This window comes from Carassius gibelio, chromosome B4, assembly GCF_023724105.1.
Source record: "Carassius gibelio isolate Cgi1373 ecotype wild population from Czech Republic chromosome B4, carGib1.2-hapl.c, whole genome shotgun sequence".
Classification (NCBI taxonomy): domain Eukaryota; kingdom Metazoa; phylum Chordata; class Actinopteri; order Cypriniformes; family Cyprinidae; genus Carassius; species Carassius gibelio.
In genome coordinates this window covers 8,847,236-8,857,841 of record NC_068399.1, presented here as the reverse complement: position 1 = coordinate 8,857,841, position 10,606 = coordinate 8,847,236, and positions in this window count along the sequence as shown.

Sequence of the window (10,606 nt, the reverse complement as noted above, 5' to 3'; positions counted from 1 at the left end):
ATATTTATTCAGAATACAACATAGAAGACCTATAAAATGTTCATTTACACTGCAGCATTGGGGGAATTGGTGATCCTCTGCCCATCTTGACTTCTGAGAGACACTGCCACTCTTTTTGTACCCAATCATGTTGCCAATTGACTTAATAAGTTGCAAATTGTTCCTCCAGCTGTTCCTTATATGTACATTTAACTTTCCCGGCCTCTTATTGCTACCTGTCCCAACTTTTATTGAATGTGTAGCTCTCATGAATCCAAAATGAGCCAATATTTGGCATAACATTTCAAAATGTCTCAGTTTCTACTGTGAATAAAATATAAGTTTATGAGATTTGTAAATTATTCCATTCCCTTTTTACTCAATTTGTAGTGTCCCAACTTTTTTTGAAATTGGGTTTGTATTAAACAAATTAAATGCACAAAGACTGATGTATTTTAAGTATTTGGTTCTTTTAATTGTGATGATTTTGGCTTACATTTAACAAACACCCACCAATTTAAACAAATTAGAATATGGTGACATGCCAATCAGCTAATCAACTCAAAACACCTGCAAAGGTTTCCTGAGCCTTCAAAATTGTCTCTCAGTTTGGTTAACTAGGCTACACTGTTAAGTTGTGCTACACTCATAGTTTCAGTTAGCGTAGCATTCGGAGGAAAAAGTGGATGATATAGATCAGCGAACCTCAAATCTGGACCTCGAGATCCACTTTCCTGCAGAGTTTAGCTCTAACCCTAATTAAACACAACTGAGCATGCTAATCAATGCCAATCAGTGTCTTTGGGATCATAAGAAAATCACAAGCAGGTGTCTTTGATCAGGGGTGAAGCTAAACTCTGCAGCGCATTGGATCTCCAGGGTAAGATTTGAGGAAGGGGGATATGGATGGATCATCTTTAGCCGTTCTTGTCATATTTATTTTTCTAGCTGCCGACACATCAGTCTCACGGTCAGACAGCCATCAGTAAGAGAGAACCGTAAATCAAATGGGACAAACATAATAAAGCAAAAGTGTCTTCTGTAGCTTACACTTTAGTGCCCCCTTGTGGCACACACATATGCATAACACAGAAACCAGTACAGTATTACACAACTGAGGACGTAATGAACATATTTTAACACCCCCACTTGTACTCAGGTTGCTATACAAACAAAATGGAACGTAGAATGAATGTGGACCCTTGTCATATACATATCAATCCCCAAAAAGAGCACCTGCAAACCTATCCAGTTTCAACTTATTTACAGGTTTGGTCATTACATCAGCAATCATGTTATCAGTAGAACAATACATCAAGGTTACTCTTACCTCACCCACAATAGACCTGATAAAGTGATTCCTTATGTCTATGTGTTTGCATCTCCGTCTGTTTATAGGGTTTTTGGCGAGAGCAATTGTTCCCTGATTGTCTTCATGTACTACAGTTTGTGTGTACTTGTAGTTATCTATTCCTCCCAGTAACTGTTCTAGGTATAAACACTCTTGTATGGTTGAAGCCAGTGCCATATATTCCGCTTTGCATGTGGATAGCGCCACAGTTGGCTGCTTTCTAGTCTTCCAAGAGACTAGAGAGCTACTTCACCTAGAATATCACTATGTGTACTTCTATTCTGTATACTTGGCTGTGGAGCATTTTCTGTACTCCTACTCTGTGTGGTCTCACCAGTCTTGAGTTTCACACTGCCATAACCAGTGCTTGGATCTGGTTCACCAGTCTGTGTCCGTTTTTCCACAACTGACTTGCTCACAAACTTCACTAGCCTGTATTTTTGTACTTTGTTTGCATCTGGATGATAAACCAAATACACCGGGCTCTTCTTGTCATAACCTACAAAACAACCCTGGTCACACCTGGAATCAAATTTTCCCTTGTCTTGTTTGTAGGTGTAGCACACAGATCCAAACTTTTGCATTTTTGACACATTTGGCTTCTTGTCTGTCAGTCTGCCCTGTACGCCTGTTAAAACACCTGTTGCTTACCATTGCTGCTGTTTGTACTGCGTAGTGCCATAGTTGCTTTGGTAATGCACTTTCAACTATCATGCACCTGCCCTTCTCAAAAAGAGTACGCCAACCCCTTTCTGCAGTTCCGTTCTGGTGTGGGGAATACGGAGCTGATGTTTCATGTCTAATTTTGTTTTTCCTCAAAAGTGTTTGAAAATCACTGCACTTAAACTCTGTTCTGTTGTCGGATCTGATGCATCTCACTTTCCCTTAAGGAGATACATCTGCTAGGAACTTTTCAGTAGCCTGTACGATGTCACTTTTTCTCTTTAGGAAATATACGAACACTGCGTTTGAGTAATCGTCAGTGAATGACTGCACATATTTATAACCGTCTATGGATTCTGTGGCTACTGGACTTGCAAGATCTGTGTGTACCATCTGTGGGGGAGCCTTTGCTCTGCTATCAGGGTCCCTAATTCAAACTTTCCCTGAATACCCACCTCACACTCTTGTTCGGGTCTGCCTGTTTTACCCCTTCTCTGCATACCTTCAACAACACCCTCCAACTTAAGAACATCGTCATAGTCACAGTGACATAAAATCTCGTGCCATGTTTGTCTGTCGTGACATTCATTAAACTTGACACATCATTGACACCCTTCACAAGGAGGGTAAGCCACAAACATTCATTGCCAAAGAAGCTGGATGTCCACAGAGTGCTTTATCCAAGTATGTTAAACACAACACTTCATGATTTTTCAATAGTGATTTGTCGTTTGTGAACGAATCGTTTTTTTTTTAACTAATCTTTTAGGTGAACGAATCGTTCTCGTTCACGTAATCCACTGACTCATATTTCTCGTTCAGTGAAGTTCCTCCCTCCACAGCAGAGTAGCGCTATTAGTAGCGCATGCGCAGCTCGGTGAACCGGGTAACTGAACCATTTCATCTTGTCAAAGAATTACTCAACCTTGAGCCAATAGCCTTCGAGTATGAGATGTGACAGAGTATGTGATTTGTTCAATGTAGTGAACGAATACGCCCTTCAATGAACGAGTTTCATATGAGTCTGAACTAGATCTAGAGATCTTCTTATCGTTCGTGAACCGATACCCATGTCGCTCTTGCACGAATTGAATGATTTAGCACATCTCGTTTGTGAATTAAATGACTGAACTGAAACACATGTCATTCGTGAACGAGCAGAATGAACGGATACATGTCGTTTGTGAATGAAATTAACTGTTACATAGCTTATCTCGTTCGTGAACGTAATGAATGAGAGTAAACCGGGTTAGTCTGCCATTTAGCATGTCAATCTCTGAAAATGCAAAGGTACAGTACTGTGCACATACGCTTGTTTTGATATTTGGCAACGCCACGTTTAATCCCTGATTTATGAATGTGAATATATAATATACAAACTGTCTGACCAAACAATTAAAATGCTAATTAGGCAAGAAAACCTTGTGCTTTGTTCATCTAAACAACTTAATTAGACTTTATATATTGAATGCGATTATACACACATTTTAATAAAGCCAGATCAGTTTTTGTAACAAGTGAATACGTTCGTTGACTAAAGATATAACACATAATACACTCTTTTTTTGCCACCTGCTGGCATATTTTGTCTAATACGAAGAAATGATAACTGAACGAAACATTGAACGATTCTGAAAGAATCATTTTGGTGAACGAACTGAAAATGAACGAATCTCTAGAAAGAATCAGAATTTCGACCACTATTTTTCAATGATGAAATAATAGAAATAATCTTCAACATCATATGAGTGATTTATATGAGCACAAGAAAAATACAATAAGAATAATTTGATAAAAATAAATAAGAAAAAAGAAAGAATTAACCATGTAAGCCAATTACAGTACATCCTGAGATTGCTAGAAATACAACATTCACACTGATAGGTGCTCAAACAGTCCATAATAATGCTGATGGCCAGTTATAGGGATGGCAAGCATACAAACGCACCATATAGTCAACAATCACACTCTATTCATATAGACTACATTCACACTGATAACTGTCATACACAGTAATCACACTATGGTGTGCACACGTAGAGATGGAAATCATGCAGATACAGGCACATTCCCCCCTTAAAACACACACACAAACATTAAAAATGTGAAAAAAAGAAATAATTGTATTATTTGTGCAAAAAAATTATCGGTAAGTTATGCCCCCGTCAGATGAAAGTTGCATCACAGTGCGCATCACATGCGTCACAAGAGAGCGCCAGAATTCAAATAAAATATATTTTGCTTATCTTTGACTTTTTTTTTACTGGAAGGTCTCATCCTAAAAGTGACACTGTATGCTACACAGCATGCAGTTTTTTACTACTTGTGATGCAGTTTTTATTTTGCATGTTTTGATGTCCATTCCTTAAAATCTTTCCATTGAAAAACAGTAACTGTTGTAGATGCTTGAGGCTTAGACCTTCATAATGATAAATAGTTTGTATTGATGAATTTTGTCCCGTTTCCTTTAATCTATTCGGTTAACACAGAAGTATGCAAACAAAGTGCGTTGGTGTCCAGGTGCGGGTTAACAGGTTAAAAGAACCAAAGACTTAAACTACTTCAGTCTGTGTGCATTGAATTTACAGGTCCTTCTCAAAAAATTTGCATATTGTGATAAAGTTCATTATTTTCCATAATGTAATGATAAAAATTAAACTCTCATATATTTTAGAATCATTGCACACCAACTGAAATATTTGAGGTCTTTTAATGTTTTAATACTGATGATTTTGGCATACAGCTCATGAAAACCCAAAATTCCTATCTCAAAAAATTAGCATATCATGAAAAGGTTCTCTAAACAAGCCATTAACCTAATCTTCTGAATCAACTAATTAACTCTAAACACCTGCAAAAGATTCCTGAGGCTTTTAAAAACTCCCAGCCTGGTTCATTACTCAAAACCGCAATCATGGGTAAGACTGCCGACCTGACTGCTGTCCAGAAGGCCATCATTGACACCCTCAAGCGAGAGGGTAAGACACAGAAAGAAATTTCTGAATGAATAGGCTGTTCCCAGAGTGCTGTATCAAGGCACCTCAGTGGGAAGTCTGTGGGAAGGAAAAAGTGTGGCAAAAAACGCTGCACAACGAAAAGAGGTGACCGGACCCTGAGGAAGATTGTGGACTGAGTCTGGAGTAGACACATCCAGAGCCACAGTGCACAGGCGTGTGCAGGAAATGGGCTACAAGTGCCGCATTCCCCAGGTCAAGCCACTTTTGAACCAGAAACAGCGGCAGAAGCACCTGACCTGGGCTACAGAGAAGCAGAACTGGACTGTTGCTCAGTGGTCCAAAGTACTTTTTTCGGATGAAAGCAAATTTCGCATGTCATTCGGAAATTATGGTGCCAGAGTCTGGAGGAAGACTGGGGAGAAGGAAATGCCAAAATGCCTGAAGTCCAGTGTCAAGTACCCACAGTCAGTGATGGTCTGGGGTGCCATGCCAGCTGCTGGTGTTAGTCCACTGCATTTTATCAAGGGCAGGGTCAATGCAGCTAGCTATCAGGAGATTTTGGAGCACTTCATGATTCCATCTGCTGAAAAGCTTTATGGAGATGAAGTTTTCGTTTTTAAGCACGACCTGGCACCTGCTCACAGTGCCAAAACCACTGGTAAATGGTTTACTGACCATAGCATTACTGTGCTCAATTGGCCTGCCAACTCTTCTGACCTGAACCCCATAGAGAATCTGTGGGATATTGTGAAGAGAAAGTTGAGAGACGCAAGACCCAGCACTCTGGATGAGCATAAGGCCGCTATCGAAGCATCCTGGGCCTCCATTACACCTCAGCAGTGCCACAGGCTGATTGCCTCCATGCCACGCCGCATTGAAGCAGTCATTTCTGCAAAAGGATTCCTGACCAAGTATTGAGTGCATAACTGAACATAATTATTTGAAGGTTGACTTTTTTTTTATAAAAAATACTTTTCTTTTATTGGTCGGATGTAATATGCTAATTTTTTGAGATAGGAATTTTGGGTTTTCATGAGCTGTATAACAAAATCATCAGTATTAAAACAATAAAAGACCTGAAATATTTCAGTTGGTGTGCAATGAATCTAAAATATATGAAAGTTTAATTTTTATCATTACATTATTGAAAAATAATGAACTTTATCACAATATGCAAATTTTTGGAGAAGCCCCATTGTTTGCACCAATTAAATAGGACACACTTATGTAGTCAAACGCCACATCATTACAACCAGTGAAGTACCCATTAGAAACAGTACCAAGTATCAGTTGAAATGAAACTTGTTTATCAAACAAGAAATCAAGGTAAGGCTGGACAAAAAGATCATCAGACCCCACTTTTTCCATGGTCCTGGTACCGAAGAAGGGAGGTGGTCAGTGATTCTGTATTGATATAAGAAGTTTAAACTCAAAGATGTACTTGGAGGGTTACTTCATCCCTTAAATACATGAGATCCTGAGTCTCTGAACAAAGCTGCTATTTTCGGTACCCTCAACGTCAAAAGTGGGTATTGGCAAGTTGAAATGGTGTCAGAGAGTATTCACAAAACTGCTTTCACCACATCATTGGGGCTTTATGAATTTCTCCGTCTCCCCTTCCGCCTTATAAAACTCTGCAGCCACATTCCAGTGATTGATGGGAGTTGGTGCTGAAAGATGTAAGTGGTAAGAGTTGTTTTTTTTTATACACTGAAGATGTGGTAGTTTACTCCGTGTCTGAGGAAGAACATTTAGTCCACCTAAGCGCAGTCTTCCAGTGTCTAAGCTGAGCGGATTTCACCCTGAACCTCCAGAAGTGTAACTTGATGCAGAAATCACTGAAGTTTTTAGGAAATTTAATGTCAGCAGAAGGAATCAAGACTGACCCTGCTAAAATTTAAGCTGTTGCTAACTTTCCTGTCTCCAAGTCTCTGAAGGTAGTGCAACTGCCCCATGACATGCCTTGAAAAGAAAAACAGCTACCTGAACTTGGACTAAGGATTGTCAGAGTTCTTTTGGATTGATCAAGCATGAGTCCAAACTAATGCTAGTGATATTGGTTTGGTAGCTATCTTGGCCCAAGATAGGAAGGACAACCGTTTGAGGTGATCACTGATAACTGAGCTCTAACCTGGGAATTTAACCATCCAAAACCATTTTCACGTCTGATCTGATGGTCCATTCACATGCAGGAGTTTGATTTCAACGTCAAGTATCATAAGGGCCAGTGCAAAATTTGTGCCAGACACCCAAGACACCCAGACAATTGACTTCTGTTCTTTAGCTTGCTGCAAGGACCGAATGGGCCCAAACTTCAATTAGTCATTCTAAAAAGTATAAAAATGAAAAGTATGAACATGTACAGCATTCAATACTTAGTTGGGGCTCCTTTTGCGTGAATTACTGCAGCGATGCGGCGTGGCATGGAAACGATCAGTCTGTGGCACTGCTCAGATGTTATGAGAGCCCAGGTTGCTCTGATAGTGGCCTTTAACTCTTCTGCATTTTTGGGTCTGGCATATCACATCTTCCTCTTCCCAATACCCCATAGATTTTCTATGGGGTTAAGGTCAGGCGAGTTTGCTGGCCAATTAAGAACAAGGATACCATGGTCCTTAAACCAGGTACTGGAAGGTTTGGCACTGTGTACAGGGGCCAGGTCCTGTTGGAAAATGAAATCTGCATCTCCATAAAGTTAGTCAGCAGCAGGAAGCATGAAGTGCTCTAAAACTTCCTTGTATACGGCTGCGTTGACCTTGGACCTCAGAAAACACAGTGTACCAACACCAGCAGATGAGATGGCACTGCAAACCATCACTGACTGTGGAAACTTTACACTGGACCTCAAGCAACGTGGATTGTGTGCCTCTCCTCTCTTCCTCCAGACTCTGGGACCCTGATATCCAAAGGAAATTAAAAATTTACTTTCATCAGAGAACATAACCATGGACCACTCAGCAGCAGTCCAGTCCTTTTTGAATCGAGACGCTTCTGACGCGGTCTGTTGTTCAAGAGTGGCTTGACACAAAGAATGCGACAGCTGAAACCCATGTCTTGCATACATCTGGGCATAGTGGTTCTTGAAGCACTAACTCTAGCTACAGTCCACTCTTTGTGAATGTCCCCCACATTTTTTAAAGGGTTTTGTTTCACAATCCTCTCCAGGGTGCGGTCATCCCTATTGCTTGTACACTTTTTTTCTACCACATCTTTTCCTTCCCTTCGCATCTGTATTAATCTGTTTGGACACAGAGCTCTGTGAACAGCCAGCCTCTTTTGCAATGACCTTTTGTGTCGTGCCCTCCTTGTGCAAGGTGTCAATGGTCGTCTTTTGGACAACTGACAAGTCAGCAATGTACACCATGATTGTGTAGCCGGCAGAACTAGACTGAAAGACCATTTAAAGGCTTTGCAGGTGTTTTGAGTTAATAAGCTGATTAGAGTGTGGCACCAGGTTTCTTCAATATTGAACCTATTCACAATATTCTAATTTTCTGAGACACTGGATTTGGGATTTTCCTTAATTGTCAATTATAAACATCAAAATTAAAATAAATAAACATTTGAAATATATCAGTCTGTGTGTAATGAAGTAATATAATATACAAGTTTCACTTCCTGATTAGAATTTGTGAAATCAACTTTTTGATGATATTGTAATTATATGACCAGCACCTGTATGTGGGGTACTATCTTGGGGTACCCCATAGTATCTGACAGAGGATCCAGGATCCAGTTTACTTCACAACTTCTCTGCCTGGTCTGCAAACAATGGAATGTCATTCAAAAACTAGCCACAACTGCACACCGTCAAACAAACCTAATAGAATATGTCAACCGTACTCTCAAAACCATGATAACCTCATATGTACAAAAACATCTCCACAATTGGGATAGATGTTTGGCAGAGTTCCATTTTTACTATTAACTCAGCCTCCAGGAGAATACAGAATTCACTCCAGTCGAAGTAATGCTCGGGTGAAAGCTGAAAGGTCCTTTAGAGAAAGCGATTACAAAAACACATGAACCAGACAACCCAGCACACCCCAGTTCTGGAGAGGTACAAAGAGTTGTCCAGACCAAGAGTACAACTTAAGAAGACAACAAGCTCTCTTCCAGGTTGGAGATTTGGTTTGGGTTCATACACAACCTCTATCATGGGCTACCAAAATGTTTATGGCCAAACTTGTTGCAAAATGAAAAGGTCCTGCCAAAGTGATCAAATGCTTGGTCCAGTAAATTACTCTGTATCTTTTGTTGATTACCTTGATCATGTAATTTCTTTTCATGTCCAAAATGTAAAGCCTTTTGATGGCACTGTTGAAACTTTCCAATTAAGGGGGATGATATTTAACAGTTACCTCTTGTTACAAGGTTTATTTTGGGTGTCATGTTCATCCAGACCTCTAGGTGACTCAAGTAGCCTCACTTTTTTCTGTTTAAAACAGGAAGCAGTAGATTAAGAAGCAGATTATTTTACTTTTACTTGCGTTCCACTCGGAAGGGCTCATCCCTATGCCCTTCCAAGGGTTTACCCTCTGGAGTGAGAACTTTGAAGGGTGTAGGGGACCAAACAACTGTTTCTTGAAGTGCCCTTCTGCGTCATCATCATGTGCCCACATGGAGGTGCCGTCATCATGCAAAGAGTCTTTGCAAAGGATCATGGGAGCCCAAAGTGTCCATCGGTTGTACCCTTTGAAAGCTTTCATTCTGAATTACATTTGAAGTTGCCATTTTTGAGCTCTTCGATTTGGAACGACCCTTCAATATGGTGGCCATGATTGTTTTCACGACGAAGTAGTGATATATCCCAATTGGAATGCACTGTTTGTTTTCCTCCTTTTCCCTTATTCTTATTAATGCTTCACAGTCCAGTTGGTGGTGGTAATACACAATAACTTATCTTGTCAACCACCATTAAGTCGTACAAGAAGAGGAAGCAGATTCCTTTTGAATCCCTCATGGCTTCTTTGTTATATAAACAATCATGGTCTGTGAAACGTTAATTTTCCTGCTCAACCGTAAGTTCGCTGTTCTATTTTCACACTTTGCTATCTATATATAATTTATGGCCACTTTTGTTAAGTTTAACCTTTAGTGGAGTTTACTGTTTAATGTTTTGTGTAATATGTTTGTTTAGTTACTGTATGGATTGTAATCTTTACCAGAGGATTTTTAGTTGTTCCAATTCATGTCAATGTTGCATACTGACAACTATGAGGAGTGTATATACAACTTTGGTGTTCCGTTAAGTGTGTTAGCGCACCTCTCCAAGGATTATATCCATAGCAACCCAGCCTACCTCTGCAAGGATTTCTATGTTGCATCTGTCGTCTCATCGACAGATAAGACTGTTAAACGGCTCATGAACTACACTAATTTACAAAACTAGCACAAATAATCATCAGCATTGCTGGACAATATGTATTTAAAATCCTTCTTATTTATTCTAGACATTGTGTTTTTGTTGTTGTTTTTTTTACTGTTTGCTAGGGTAATTTGTATCTTTGTGAAGTGTTTAATATGATGATTGTGAACATTTGGTGTGGGTAGTTTCATACAGATTGGAAAAATGATATGCCCTGTCATTGTTTTTTTTCTTTTTTTCTTTTTTTCTTCCTTTCTTGCCATAGGTCCTTTCTTGCAAAATTGATCC